The sequence below is a fragment of the Salmo salar genome, chromosome ssa03, assembly GCF_905237065.1.
Source record: "Salmo salar chromosome ssa03, Ssal_v3.1, whole genome shotgun sequence".
Taxonomy (NCBI): domain Eukaryota; kingdom Metazoa; phylum Chordata; class Actinopteri; order Salmoniformes; family Salmonidae; genus Salmo; species Salmo salar.
The window spans coordinates 30,882,381-30,897,096 of record NC_059444.1 but is presented as its reverse complement, the minus strand read 5'-3'; positions in this window follow the sequence as shown (position 1 = coordinate 30,897,096).

Sequence of the window (14,716 nt, the reverse complement as noted above, 5' to 3'; positions counted from 1 at the left end):
ACCTTGGTGTACTTGGAGGTTTACCTTCTTTTCTGTGTTGCATGTCAGTAAATCAGATCACATTCAAGCCCCTAAGTCCACACAACCCATCACCAAAGTGTTTTTAATTTGCATTGTTAACAGAAAGACGAGTAAGAACAATTTTTTGCTCCAAGCGATAGAAAAAGGATGGGAGCTGAGAGTAAGCTTGATTTTTTTGTGTGTATGTGTGTGTGTGAGTGCGTGTGTGTGTTTGTGTGTGTGTGTGGTGGGATATCAGAGAGAAATTAATGGGATTATACCTTATGGTAGTATATGATCCTTTCGGCTGCTCACGGCAATGATTTATGTGGTGCTTAGCACTGCAGGGTCATGTTAGCTCAGTCTGAGTCTGTTTGAGTGTATGTGGTCACACATTTAAACCAATGCATGGCGCTGGGACCATCGGTGGTAGTATGTAATGGATTTCTGCATGGATATTGGCATTGCAAAGCTGCAATCTTTATGAATGCATCATTTACTGTAGGTTACTCTAAAAAAGATGGTGTTTGTGTGTGTATGAGCGAGAGAAAGAAACAGATGGAGAGATGGGGGAATGATGTGGACTTACAGCGCAGAAGGTTGGTGGCACCTTCATTTGGGAGGGTGGGATCGTGGTAATGGCTAGAGAGCAATGAGTGGAATGGTATTAAAACCATCAAACACATAGTTTCCATGTGTTGGATACCATTTAACTCACTCTGTTCCAGCCATTATTATGAGCCATCCTCCCCTCAGCACCCTCCTGTGACTTATCCATCAACTCTCAGCCTGTTGTTGGTTCAATGTTATTCTCCCCAAGATGAGACATCAATCATTATATGAGATGCTTTTTTCCATTTTCACTTGAAAAGTATTACAGAAATAGGATATCAAATCTGCAATGAAACTAGCAGCCTTAACTAATGACATAATAACTAAGCTGTTAAAACAATAAAGGCTGTATCTAAACTATCCTTTACAGGTGATCCATCTTAATCACCTATTTTCTTTCAGGGGATCAAGTAAAGATCTGTTAGACAAGTGATACACCAATGATGTCACCAGACACAGGGGTCACAGGGGTCAATTGCGTTGGGTTGCCTAGAAAGACCAGATATTGAGCAATGGCATAACTAACATCTCCAACCAGATATGAAATCACAATTAAAATGTCAATGTATCATCTAGTTAGAACTCTTATTATCATTAGTCCAAGACAAGACAATGATTAGACAAGAGTATCAATAGGTTCCAAAACCACTTGTATTGACTTTGAACACTGTTGCGAGCTCTGCTTTAAACAGCCACCACAACCGTTAAATGAGAGTTCGATTGACTCATTTGACAGAAGTAGGCTACACTATCCAATTGGATAGTAAATGTGAAGTGCAGGGTTTCCACTTACCTGTGTGGATGACAAGACAATGACCTACACTTTAGAACACCACTGCTTTAATCAAAAGTCACCCTGGGGGTTAGCAAACTAAATTCAACTCCGTGCTGACTGGAGGAATGTTAAATTGAAATGACTTTTCTTACTGTTGGCCAAATTCAGTAATGGATTTGCTGTGAGCTCTGTTCGAAAGCAGAACACGTCATCAACTCTGAAAGGTAATTAATTACCAGGTATGCGCTAACTCTGATTTTATGTATCTTCAGTTGATGTTTTGCAGCTGAGGTTTCTGTCACACCAATTCCACACCTTTGGTGAGTAACTTTAAATCTAGCCTAGACTATACCGTCTAGATTTTTTCAGTTCAGTGGAATTGAGATGGATTATGGAGTGATTTTTTTTAATCATGTGTGAGTTCTCTGCATTCTTTATTATTGGATATCCTGACAAAACAAAGCTCTGTGGTTGTGAAAAATGTTGTACGTGTTTTGTAGATCCCAGCCTGGTTTAGACTAGACGTAACAAATCAGGGACACTCATATTAGTATATGTTGCGTTTGGCATGGTTAAGTAAGACAGAAGCTAACTGAAGGCAAAATTGAATTGAGGATGGTTGGTCAGGGTGGATGGGTGGGTGTATAACGAGAATGTCTATCAACCCAAAGGTTGCACTTTCTTTGCTCATCACGGACAACTTTATAATTTTAGCAACTTGGGAACTACTTACTACTTTTTAGGTATTTTGCAACTACTTAGCATGTTAGCTAACCCTTTCCCCTAACCTTAACCCCTAACCCAGGGATCATCAACTAAATTCAGCCGCGGGACGATTTTTTCTAGAGTGGATGGTCACATAATTACAAATAATTTGTAGACTGCAAAATGACTGCAAGAAGCCCAAACAGATATCATATTTGACTAAAACATAATAATTTCAAACCTTGCTTACATTAGTATACCATCACATTATTTGGATGGACATAAAGTATTGTAAAAACACCCGCAAATCAGCTCCAAGTGATTTTCATTTTGGAAATCTGTATTCCCACGCATAATAGAGAGATATTGTATATTATACATATACAGTATCTCTCCATTATGCATGGGAATACTTTGGAACAGATTTCCAAAATTAAAATCCCCTGGAATTGATTTGCTGCTGACTTTAGTCTTTTATGTCCAACAATAATTCCCAAAAAGCATCACCAGTGGTGCTTAAATAACAGCAATAAACAGTGTTCTTATTGTTATGTAAAATGAGAACTGTAAAACAATCCAATTATGATACATATTTGATATCAACTCTCGCAGGCAAAGCTTTTATAAGTGTTGATAGTAGGCTACATATTGAATCCCATTCCAAAAGCCTAATTGTGCATTCAAAATGAAAAAAAAGTCAAGGCTAATTCAGTTTCCTACCTTGTCGGAGCGTGCTGCTGGATTCCAGATATGTTGCTTGTCAATTTCTAGAAAGCCCCAAGAAGTTACCTGAAGATGCCCTCCAATCCACATTGGTCATGTGCAGCCGTGGTTATTCAATGAGTTGTGTGTCGGAAATATGCACACAAAACAATCACCCCCGGTCTCCAAAATGCACGCTGAAGATCCTGGCGAAAGGTGGCATAGTGCACCTGTGAAAGAATCGTCTGTGTGTCAATTGGGCTTCCGATAGAAATCCGACCACGTGTTCTGAAGCCTAGTACACTGGCTTTGTCAAAACACTACCAAATGAATTCAACCGCATGACGCTTCTGTTAATGACTGACGTCAGGTGGAAATTTGTAGAATTCTGGAGCCAATTGGATCCCGGGGCTTTTACGCACACCGATACACGTATTTATTTCGTCAGCATTCACTCATGTATGGATTAGACATTTTACACACGTATGGTATTCAAACAATTATTCATACATAACAACATTACCTGACTGCACATTACACTTATCTAAAATGTTAAAACTAAAACTTCCTCAACTTAACAAATTCTATATTGTATTGGACTAGACTCGTCTAAATATGATAATAGTTCTCTTTAGTTTAGTGGGATGAGTAACCTACATGAAATGCATCATTTACTTTGTGGATTTGTGTGATGGCATTCCATGGATCAATAGCCTCTCCACTTTGTAGCTTGTGTGAGTAGGATCAGTATATGCTGAAGAGAAAAAAGTATTAATGTGCTTCTTCTTGAGCTACTCCTTTGTTGCCTTGGCCATGTGTTTTGGGTCATTGTCATGCTGGAATACCCATCCACGACCCATTTTTAATGCCCTGGCTGAGGGAAGGAGGTTCTCACCCAAGATTTGACAGTACATGGCCCCGTCAAATGATGCGGTGAAGTTGTCCTGTCCCCTTAGCAGAAAAACACCCCCAAAGCATAATGTTTCCACCTCCATGTTTGACGGTGGGGATGGTGTTCTTGGGGTCATAGGCAGCATTCCTCCTCCTCCTCCAAACACGGCGAGTTGAGTTGATGCCAAAGAGCTCCATTTTGTTCTCATCTGACTACAACACTTTCACCCAGTTGTCCTCTGAATCTTTCAGATGTTCATTGGCAAACTTCAGACGGGCATGTATATGTGCTTTCTTGAGCAGGGGGACCTTGCGGGCGCTGCAGGATTTCAGTCCTTCACGGCGTAGTGTGTTACCAATTGTTTTCTTGGTGACTGTGGTCCCAGCTGCCTTGAGATCATTGACAAGATCCTCCTGTGTAGTTCTGGGCTGATTCCTCACCGTTCTCATGATCATTGCAACTCCACGAGGTGAGATCTTGCATGGAGCCCCAGGCCGAGGGAGATTGACAGTTCTTTTGTGTTTCTTCCATTTGCGAATAATCGCACCAACTGTTGTCACCTTCTCACCAAGCTGCTTGGCGATGGTCTTGTAACCCATTCCAGCCTTGTGTAGGTCTACAATCTTGTCCCTGACATCCTTGGAGAGCTCTTTGGTCTTGGCCATGGTGGAGAGTTTGGAATCTGATTGATTGATTGCTTCTGTGGACAGGTGTCTTTTATACAGGTAACAAGCTGAGATTAGGAGCACTCCCTTTAAGAGTGTGCTCCTAATCTCAGCTCGTTACCTGTATAAAAGACACCTGGGAGCCAGAAATCTTTCTGATTGAGAGGGGGTCAAATACTTATTTCCCTCATTAAAATGCAAATCAATTTATAACATCTTTGCCATGCATTTTTCTGGATTATTTTGTTGTTATTCTGTCTCTCACTGTTCAAATTAACCTACCATTAAAATGATAGAATGATCATTTCTTTGTCAGTGGGCAAACGTACAAAATCAGCAGGGGATCAAATACTTTTTTCCCTCACTGTATGTAGCAAAATTTGAAATTGTGTTTTTTACATTGGAAAAAAATAGCAACTTAATGATCCCGTGTGACTCAGTTGGTAGAGCATGGCACTTGCAACACCAGGGTTGTGGGTTTGATTCCCACAGGGGACCAGTATGTAAAATGGATAAGAGCATCTGCTAAATGACTAAAATGTAAAACTAGAAAATGGTATATCAAACACTGCATTTGTGAAACAATGGGAAAGTAATTCTGCTTTGAAAGTTGATAAACTTGTGACCCCACTTTTGAGAAAATGTCCCGTGAATTATTTGATACACCTACTGGAGAGCTCTAATTTGTCTACATCCATTCAGCATCGTTCACACCCTCTTAAGCCTTAGCCCCATCCATCTCTTTAAGGATTCACACATGAGGCCATGTGCTAAACAGATTGAGTAAGGTAGTAAACAACCAAAGATATCAAGACTAAAAGTGGGAAAAGTAGTAGCCTACAATTAGGAAAAACTCCAGGTAAAAAATACACTTTATCTAGTCCTTGGCCTATATCGTAATCTGACTTTGGTGCAGGTCATGTTGTTCTTCACATTACCGTCTCTGGTTTATTTGTCACATGCACAGGATACAAAAGGTGTAAACGGTACAGTGAAATGGTTACTTGCATAGTAGCAATATCAAAAACAGAAGGTGTCCAAATGAAACATATTTTATGAATATTTTATAATTATTACATGACGCTTACCTGACACACTTGTCTAAATTGATGGGCCATGTGAAGGAAATGCTATAGACATGTAGCTAGCTAGCTAAACAAACATTGCCATAGCTGTAGTATGAATCTGCATATAGCTAAAGCTATCCAACTATGTTCAATGTTAGCTAGTTAACATTAGACTATAACTAGCAATGCAAATGGATTTCTGATTCAAATAATATTACTACACAGATCATACACGTAACATTAGCTACGAGCCAGCAAGCTAACATTCACTAGCTAGCGTACAGTATACTTTAACTTGCAATGAAAATTACTTTCTGACAAATTTAGGAAAGTATAATATCTAAAACTTTTGTAGTTATCGATGGCTAACGTTATATCTTTCAAAAATGGCACAGTAGAAAGGGCTATCAACACATACTCAGCAGCTCAGGTTATAGACAGAAGCATCCTCCATGGCAAACCAATCCAAACACATCTCCCAGCATGTCCAGCCCACTCATTATCTCAGTCAATCATGGCTAGCGGGAAGGTCCTCTTTTTATTTTTCCATGGCTAAACCAACTAGGCTCAAGTTCCTTATTAGGCACATTGAAGTTCAGATGTTCCAGAAGGCATTTCTGCCAAAAACAGAATTTTGATTTAAAAAATAATAAAGAACGTTTAAATGCCTCGCCCGTGAAGTAGTGACATGCAATATATGCCTAGCTTCTTGAAACGGGTGACAAATATTGAATTTGGCCTTTACTACTATAGTCCACAGAAATGCATTAACTAAAGCATTCATAAATGGCAAAACACAGTAAAAAGAATTATCATAAGGAATAAGGTTGTGAAATGTCTGTCTTACATCTAAGAGATATAAGAAAGCTCCTGAAATATTACAGTTTTTTGGACACATTTTTAACCCATATTGGCACAAAATTACCTCCATACTTCATTTTTTTAAACTGCTATGAGATTACATTCAGACGAGTTCCACGACACTTGTGGGGGTTGTAGGAAAACACCATCGTGTTCATGAGAATCTTCCCATTCCATAGTGGGGTCACATTAGTTTGTAGCCCAAACAATTCGGACACTACAGACAGAAGTTGGCACATCGGCGGTACAGACTTCAGACGAGCTCTTGTTTGTGAGAGTCTCAAAGAGGATGGTATAGAGTGGTCATATTAGTTAGTAGGCCAAACCAGAGAAGTCAAATTTTCAGGATTTTTCCTGGTCTGACATCAGCACTGTAGCTTTGCCCCCCTGCAAAAAAAATGATATCTCTAGCTTAAACTGGCGGATTTTGATGGGGATTTTTTGACTATGTCACTAGGGTTGATGCACGGGTGCGTCAATAGATGCAGCCATGCATCAATAGACGGGTGCGTCAATTGATATACCCAAATCTAACTGCCTGTAGCTCAGGAACTGAAGCAAGAATATGCACATTCTTCATACCATTTGTAAGGAAACAATTTGAAGTTTGTAGAAATGTGAAATGAACGTAGGAGAATATAACACATTAGATCTGGTAAAAGATCATCTTTGAAGTGGCCACAATGTATTATTGCAGTTTAGGCACAATATAGATTTTGGCCGCTAGATGGCAGCAGTGTATGCGCAAACCTTTAGACTGATCCAATGAACCATTGCATTAAACATGTTCAAAATGTTGTATCAAGTCTGCCCAAATGTGCCTAATTGATTTATTGATGGTTTATACATTTTCAAGTACATAACTGTGCATTTTCCTCAAACAATAGCATGGTATTCTTTCACTTTAATAGCTACTGTAAATTGGACTGTACAGTTTGATTAACAAGAATTTAACATTTCTGCCAATGTCAGATAAGTCTATGTCCTGCGAAATTTTCTTGTTACTGCCTGTAACTCAGGCCCTGAAGCAAGGATATGCATATTCTTGGTACCATTTGAAGGGAAACACTTTGAAGTTTGTGGAAATGTGAAAGGAATGTAGGAGAATATACCACAATAGATCTGGTAAAAAAAAAAAAAAAAAAAAAAAACAACCGTTCTTTTTTTGTACCATCTTTGAAATGCAAGAGAAAGGCCATCATGTATTATTCCAGCCCAGCTTTAATTTAGATTCTGACCAGTAGATGGCAGCAGTGCATGTGCAAAGTTTTAGACTGATCCAATGAACCATTGGATTTCTGTTCAAAATGTTGGATCAAGACTGCCCAAATGTGCCTAATTGGTTTATTAAAACTTTTCATGTTCAAAACTGAGCACTCTCCTCAAACAATAGCATGGTATTCTTTCACTGTAATAGCTACTGTAAATTGGACAGTGCAGTTAGATTAACAAGAATTTCAGATTTCTACCAATATCAGAATGTCTATGTCCTGGGAAATGTTCTTGTTACTTACAACCTCATGCTAATTGCATTAGCCTACGTTAGCTCAACGTCCCGCAGGGGACCCACCAATCCTATTAATGCATTCTTAATCTAAATTACTATACATTTAGCAGTGTGTAGACCTCTACAATCAACCTGATGCCCCAAAATATTTTTTTTTAGACAAGTCTAACTCAATTATGGCCACTGACTCTTTTAGCATCTCTTCATTGTCTTCTTCAGATAGCTTCATAGTTCAAAGTGGATGGCCCATGATAATGTCCCAAATTCAATGTCAATGTCCCACCTTTACCACCCATTATGACTTGTCCATTTGTCAACCAGTATACCAGCAACATAAGAAACGTTTCCGAACGGATCTCTCTCCATGCTCACTCCACGTGGACTCCTGTCAAACTCATGATAGAAAAGGCATGAGAGAAAAAACAGTTGACAGCTTCGATTGGATGCTGTACACCGATTGCTGGCCCGGACTCAGGTCTCTCGGTAGAAGTGGTGAGGACAGGGCCATATTGAACGCCTTTGCCGCTCTTCTTCAACTGGTTAGAGGTGGTTTTGAGGTTCACACTGTTCTCGGCCGAATTATCCCTGCCATGCATCAAGACACCATATGTAGTTTCCTTCACAATAACCTCAAGAGAGGACAGATCAGAACAACAATATAGTTCAGTTCATTTCTGATTCTGGAAATCCAGACGAATAATTACTTTTACCAATTATTCTTAATACATATCTCTAAACACATGTCAAAGAGAATAACAACACATTCTGTTGAAACAATTTTTTTCAAATTGGCTTATATATTTATGTATTTCATTTTCAATACATTTGCTAAAATATCTAAAAACATTTTTTCACTTTGCCATTATGTAGATGGGTGACATAAAACATATAGTTAATCAATTTTGAATTCAGGCTGTAACAACAAAATGTGGAATAAGTCAAGGGGTATGAATACTTTCTGAAGGCACTGTATCTCAATGGGTGTATAAACGGCTGTTAACGGGAGTCCATTACTTACTTTAATGAAAGGATTCTCTTTGAAACACAGTTACTTCGTTTTTTCCCCCAAAAAAATCTTTAAAATGTAAATGTGTTTTGAAAGTGACTGTTTTTTTACTTTTCTGTAGTATTCGCATAAACAGAACTTTCAAAAATGGGCTTCAAGCTAGTCTGGGTCTTTCCCACTTCAGCCATTAGGCTGCATTAAATTGCTCCATGGTGATGCAAGACCCTCCTTTCCTTCCTCCATTTCCCTGCACAGACTGAGTATATTACTGTTGAACATGGATGATTCAAGGTGTACCATAAAGTATATATTAAAATCTCTCATCTTTATGGATGTGTTCACAGTCCTCTGTCTCTCTCTAACCTTTAGTCTGTTCATTAGCAGGTCTAAGTCTTAGAAAACAATTACAAGATAATTCAATATTTTAAATTCTGAACGGGAGTTAGTTGAGAATGTAAAATATTAAATTTGTTTTCTAAGAGTATACAAACTAACTCTCCTTCAGAATTTAAAATATTAAATTTTCTTCTTTTGTCTTTTTCTCTTATCAATATGCAATTTTCAAAGAGCTCTAATTACATTTTTTCACTAGTTTGAGATTGTAGCATAACAAATAGCCTAGCGGTTACAGTGTTAGGCCAGTAACCGAAAGGTCGCTGGTTTGAATACCCAAGTCAAAAAGGTGAAAATCCTGTCGATGCTCCCTTGAGTGAAACACTTAACCCGAATTTGCTCCAGGGATGCCGTACAACTATGGCTTGCTCTATAAAACAACACATTTCACTTTACCTTTCTGGTGAATGTGACAATAAAACATGTATAATTAAATACGCTGCAAATGGAGGTGACAGCTGTAATTGAAATTATGGCGATAGGAAATGCTCTCCTTCCATTGCCTTCAATGTTTTGTTCTCAAAAGCCTTTCAACTGAATGGACAGAGAACCAGGGCAAAGGAGGGGCTGGAGTGACAAATAACACTACATATAGTATTTCCTATCACCTTGACAACCTTATTATTCACATAAAAAGACAGACCATACACAAGTCATTTACAGACCATTATGGAAAGCTAAGCAAAGGTTTATGCGTTCTGTATGTTAGCCTCATTCGAACCCCACCTTGAATGACAGGCAAAATGAAATGTCCAATTTGACCTACTGTAACTTGTAATTGCTATAAATGGCTTGGCCCTACGTCCACCTACATCTAAAGTCAACATCACAATGATGGAAAAAGGTTTTAATACTAATCATTTGCACTTCAGACTAAATCTTCATTGGCGCCAATTGAGAACGCATTAGGTAATACATTCATTCTGGCACCAGTCCTCAAGAGAACATTCATAACATTGTGATGCAACGTGCAGTAGAGATGAAACCTAATATTCTTAAAATAGCTTTCATGAAACACATTGAAAGGTTCTGGACCATGCATGTCAGCAGGGTTTCCTTCCTGTAATCCAAATACACCTACAGAAAGAAGCAACTACAACTGACTACTGACCTTATACATTAGAGTTTAACATAATAAGCACATGCTCTGTCCTCTTGTCACACCTACGGGGTGAAAAGAGAGACCCTTGAAGGAAAGACCCCTCCCTTTGACTCTCCTCCTCATCGCCGCTCCTACTCTTCCTTGACCTAGTTCTTCCTTAATATTGATCGTTTGAATCAGGAGAGCAGAACGAGATACTCAGGGGGAGATGGAGAGAGACACTTTGTATTAGAAACACTCCATCATCTCACTGGGGAAGCCACGGTGTGGACTGGGGAAGATATTAACCCACCGTTCCCAATACACTCGCCAGCAGCTCTATGAATCAGGCTGGCAGGGCGCTAATTAAATTAGCAGCATCTCTCATCTCGAAAAGGCCTGGTTATTTCACATGGTCAGCCCTTGGCTGTTTGAATTTTGCAGATGGAGGTCCCATGTAGAAGGATGTTCAGTTAGCTGAAGACATGCATTTAATATGACATATTTGGACAATGCGGTCCCAAAGGTAGAACAATGGGGGAATATAAAACGCTTTCAAAAATAATTCACACCTTTCGACTTTTTTCACATTTTGTTGTGTTAAAGCCTGCATTTCAAATTGAGATTGTGTCACTCATCCACACACAATACCCTATAATGTCAAAGTCGAATTATGTTATTCGAAATGTTTACAAATGAATTTAAAAAGCTGAAATGTTTTGAGTCTGCATCTGTTCAACCATTTTATGGCAAGCGTAATCAAGTTCAGCAGTAAAAATGTCACAGAAAAAGTTGCATGGACTCACTGTGTGCAATAATAGTGTTTAACATGGTTTTTAAATTACTACACCATCTTTGTATCCAACACATACACAATAATGGGAAATATATTGATTATTCACATTGTCCTAGAGAGATTTACACAATTATGAAAACATCACGCCAGGGGAAGCCTACACGAAACACAGCCCTTATTTCTAAAATCCCCCATGGGAAAAATGTATGGTGGAAAAATTGTTGGAACCATTTCCTTGTTTGACCGCTAGGTTTTATGGGTATTATGACTCATACAATGGTGGTACGCTGTTGAACTCACTCAGTTTGGCTATTATTTTATACTTATTTTATCAAGGAAGGCCAAATACTTCCCTTGCATTCAATGCTACGGGCGACAACAATGTCATACTGTTTTTGACCAGATAGCATCAGGTAGATGGCCTACATGTACAAAGACAGTGGGGTGCTGCTTCGCTCGCTCGTATGCTTTCTAATGGTGCGATACATACAGCGTTTTGAGAATTGAAGAAAAATTATGAAGCACAGAGAGACAAAAGCTAAAATATTTTATGTTTATTTATTTTTTTCTTGGTTAATGTTTTGAGGAACGCTGACATCCATGAATACACGCCACTGCTGTTCAGTCAATGTCATGGAAAAAGCAGGTGTTCTTAATGTTTTGTACACTCAGTGTACATTTATCTGTAAGGTACATCAGTCGAGCACTGAATTTCAAGCACAGATTCAACCACAAAGACCAGGAAGGTGTTCCAATGGTCCGCAAAGAAGGGCACCTATTGGTAGATGGGTAAAAAAAAACAGATATTGAATATCCCTTTGAGCATGGTGCAGTCAATAATTACACTTTGGATGGTTTATCAATACATCCAGTCTGTACACAGGCGCACTTCCTACACAAAAAAATAAGGGTATTTGGATTTACTTAATTCAATTTTGGAAAGTAGTTACACCTAATGGAAACAGGTTATTTTTACATTACATTATTAATACAGATCTCCTTAATTTAATTGGTTATTGAAACACTACTGAATTGCCAAATAATAATTAGAAATGCTTGTCAGATTGACAAAATGTGTTCAGGTAATCATGTTAAAATCGTGTTTAAAATTAGAACAAGTAACTCCTCAAATGAATCAATTGTGTCAGTTCTAGCACTCCGAGTAGCATTTGTCCTAATTACTAAATTAAAAAGCACTTTTTTACATTCAAAAGTTTTATTTCCAATGAACAATGGTATAATGAAGATTTCAGTAGGGAGCTTTGTGTTCCCATCTGCTTCTTGCTCATCCATGCTCCTCTATGCCAGCTCCTAAGCCAACAGGTCTTAATTAAAGTACAGTGATCTAACCAACAGACCAGTTTAACTACAAGGACATTCTCAGTAACAGTCACATAAACATTTTACATGTGGTTGTCTACCTAGCTTAGTTGAATGCACTAACTGAAGTCGATCTTGACAAAATCTCTGCTAAATGACCAAAATGTAAATGTACAAATGTATGGTTGCAGAGCATGCTGGGTATTATTCTAATGAGCTCTGCCACCCAAAAAGACGAACTCTGACCAAATGAAATTTGCTCAGTTAATTTCTACATGAATGAATCTGGTGCAGATCAAGTTAAGTAAATTCTACAAGAGACAATTCTATTCTGCCAATAAACAGTAATTGATTGTGAAATGTTAAAGTATTATAGAGCTAAATTTAAGGGAAGCCAAAATATTTTTGGGGAGTGCAACTCATTTGCCGTAGAGGAAGGAAACTGCTCAGAGATTTCACCATGAGGTCAATGGTGATTTTAAAATAGTTACAGAGTATACAAATCCTTAAGCTACTAATCTGTAATTATAATCGTGATAAGAAAGTTAATACTAGAATTATGGATAATTATACTGTATGTTAATATCAATTAACATTCTGCCAGTGTCGATGTGTTAAATTGAGGGTTTTAACATTGAGTTATAGAACCAATGTGAATCACTGAGAATATCATTCTAAGTTTTGGTGGGATAATGAATTGGGTTATGATTATGATTTGTAAACTGACTGATTGATTTGAGTAAGTTGTTAGTATGTTAATAACTATATAAGTGAAGCAATTCATGTATTACGGATTGATTGTTTTGATTGTTGTTATACTAATTGTGACATGGGTAAGGAAGTTGTGTGAACTAAAGATGTTGACACTATTATCAGCATGCCCTAGTGAATGGAGAGGGTGAACTCTGATCCTGAGAGTAAAACTGATCCTAATCTATTTGACCTATATCCATTACCAGATTGCATTTTTGATGATAATGTTAACACTCAGGAAGTATGCTTGTCCTGGGTCATGTTCATTAGGCACCAACGGAATACATTTTACTTAAACCGGGAATCACTACCTGGATTTGTCAAACAAGATATGCTAATTTTAGTTTCTACAGATGGTGTTATGGGGATGGAAATAGTTATTTCCACTGTGCTGACCAATGGGAGTGTGCTCAGTATCAACATAATGATTTTGTTTTGTACTGATGAAAAATGAGAATGTTTTATGATATTTTAATGTTTCTATATTTTAGGTTGAGGATATTTTAGGTTGAGTTAAAAACTCAATGAGCCAACGGATGGTAATTTACAATGGTAATATACTAGTGCAAGGAAGTTTTTTCCTATTAAGTTTGAGTTAAACATTTTTTTAATGTTTTATTTTTATTAATGTTTTTTTTTTTAAGTTATCATAATTATCTTTTAAGTTGAGACTATGGCTCAAAATGGGGGAATGTTGTAGAATTACAACATTATATTAATCACATTACTTTTATATTACAATGCATTCTTATATTAGTACATTCACACTGTCTGTTTTATCTGGAGGCAACAGAATAGGGTTCTTAGAACTCTATGTGTCTGTGTGAACTGAGAGGAGCCGCTGAGATTTTAACGCTGACAGTAGATTTACGATGGCTTGGTGATAAGACAACATTCCATTCCATGATTTGTGTCTGTGTGCCTGTCTGATGGTGCCAGAGAGACCCAATCTCCAGTTTATTTAAGGAAAGGACCTAATGTCTATGTTGCATTAGTATTCCTGTATAAGCAAGCAGTAAATGAACTAGAGACAGATATTTGGCGCCATGTAAATCTTGATGTCTGTTGCGTGAGAGCAAAATGTACCTTTGTATTAATTCTCTCATCTGTGATTTGTCATGAACATCCAGGAGGATGGGCTTTGCTATAAAATGCTGTGGCTTAGTCCTGCTGGAAGGGCTCTCAACAAATCACCTACGGGTGGGTGGTTGACAAGCTCCATTACTGCAGTAATTAAATAATAAAGTTAGATTGTTTAACAGGAATCTAAAAGTCTCCCCTTTGATTAGAATAATTCCAACACAACACGTTTTCACACCCCTGAATAAATACATGTTAGAAGCACCTTTGGCAGTGATTACAGCTGTGAGTCTTTCTGGGTAAGTCTCTAAGAGCTTTGCACACCTGGATTGTACAATATTTGCCCATTTTCTTTTCAAGATGATTCAAGCTCTGTCAAATTGTTTGTTGATCATTACTAGACAACCATGTTCATGTTTTGCCATAGATTTTCAAGCAGATTTAAGTTGAAACTGTAACTAGGCCACTCAGGAACATTCACTCACTTCCTTCTTGGTAGGC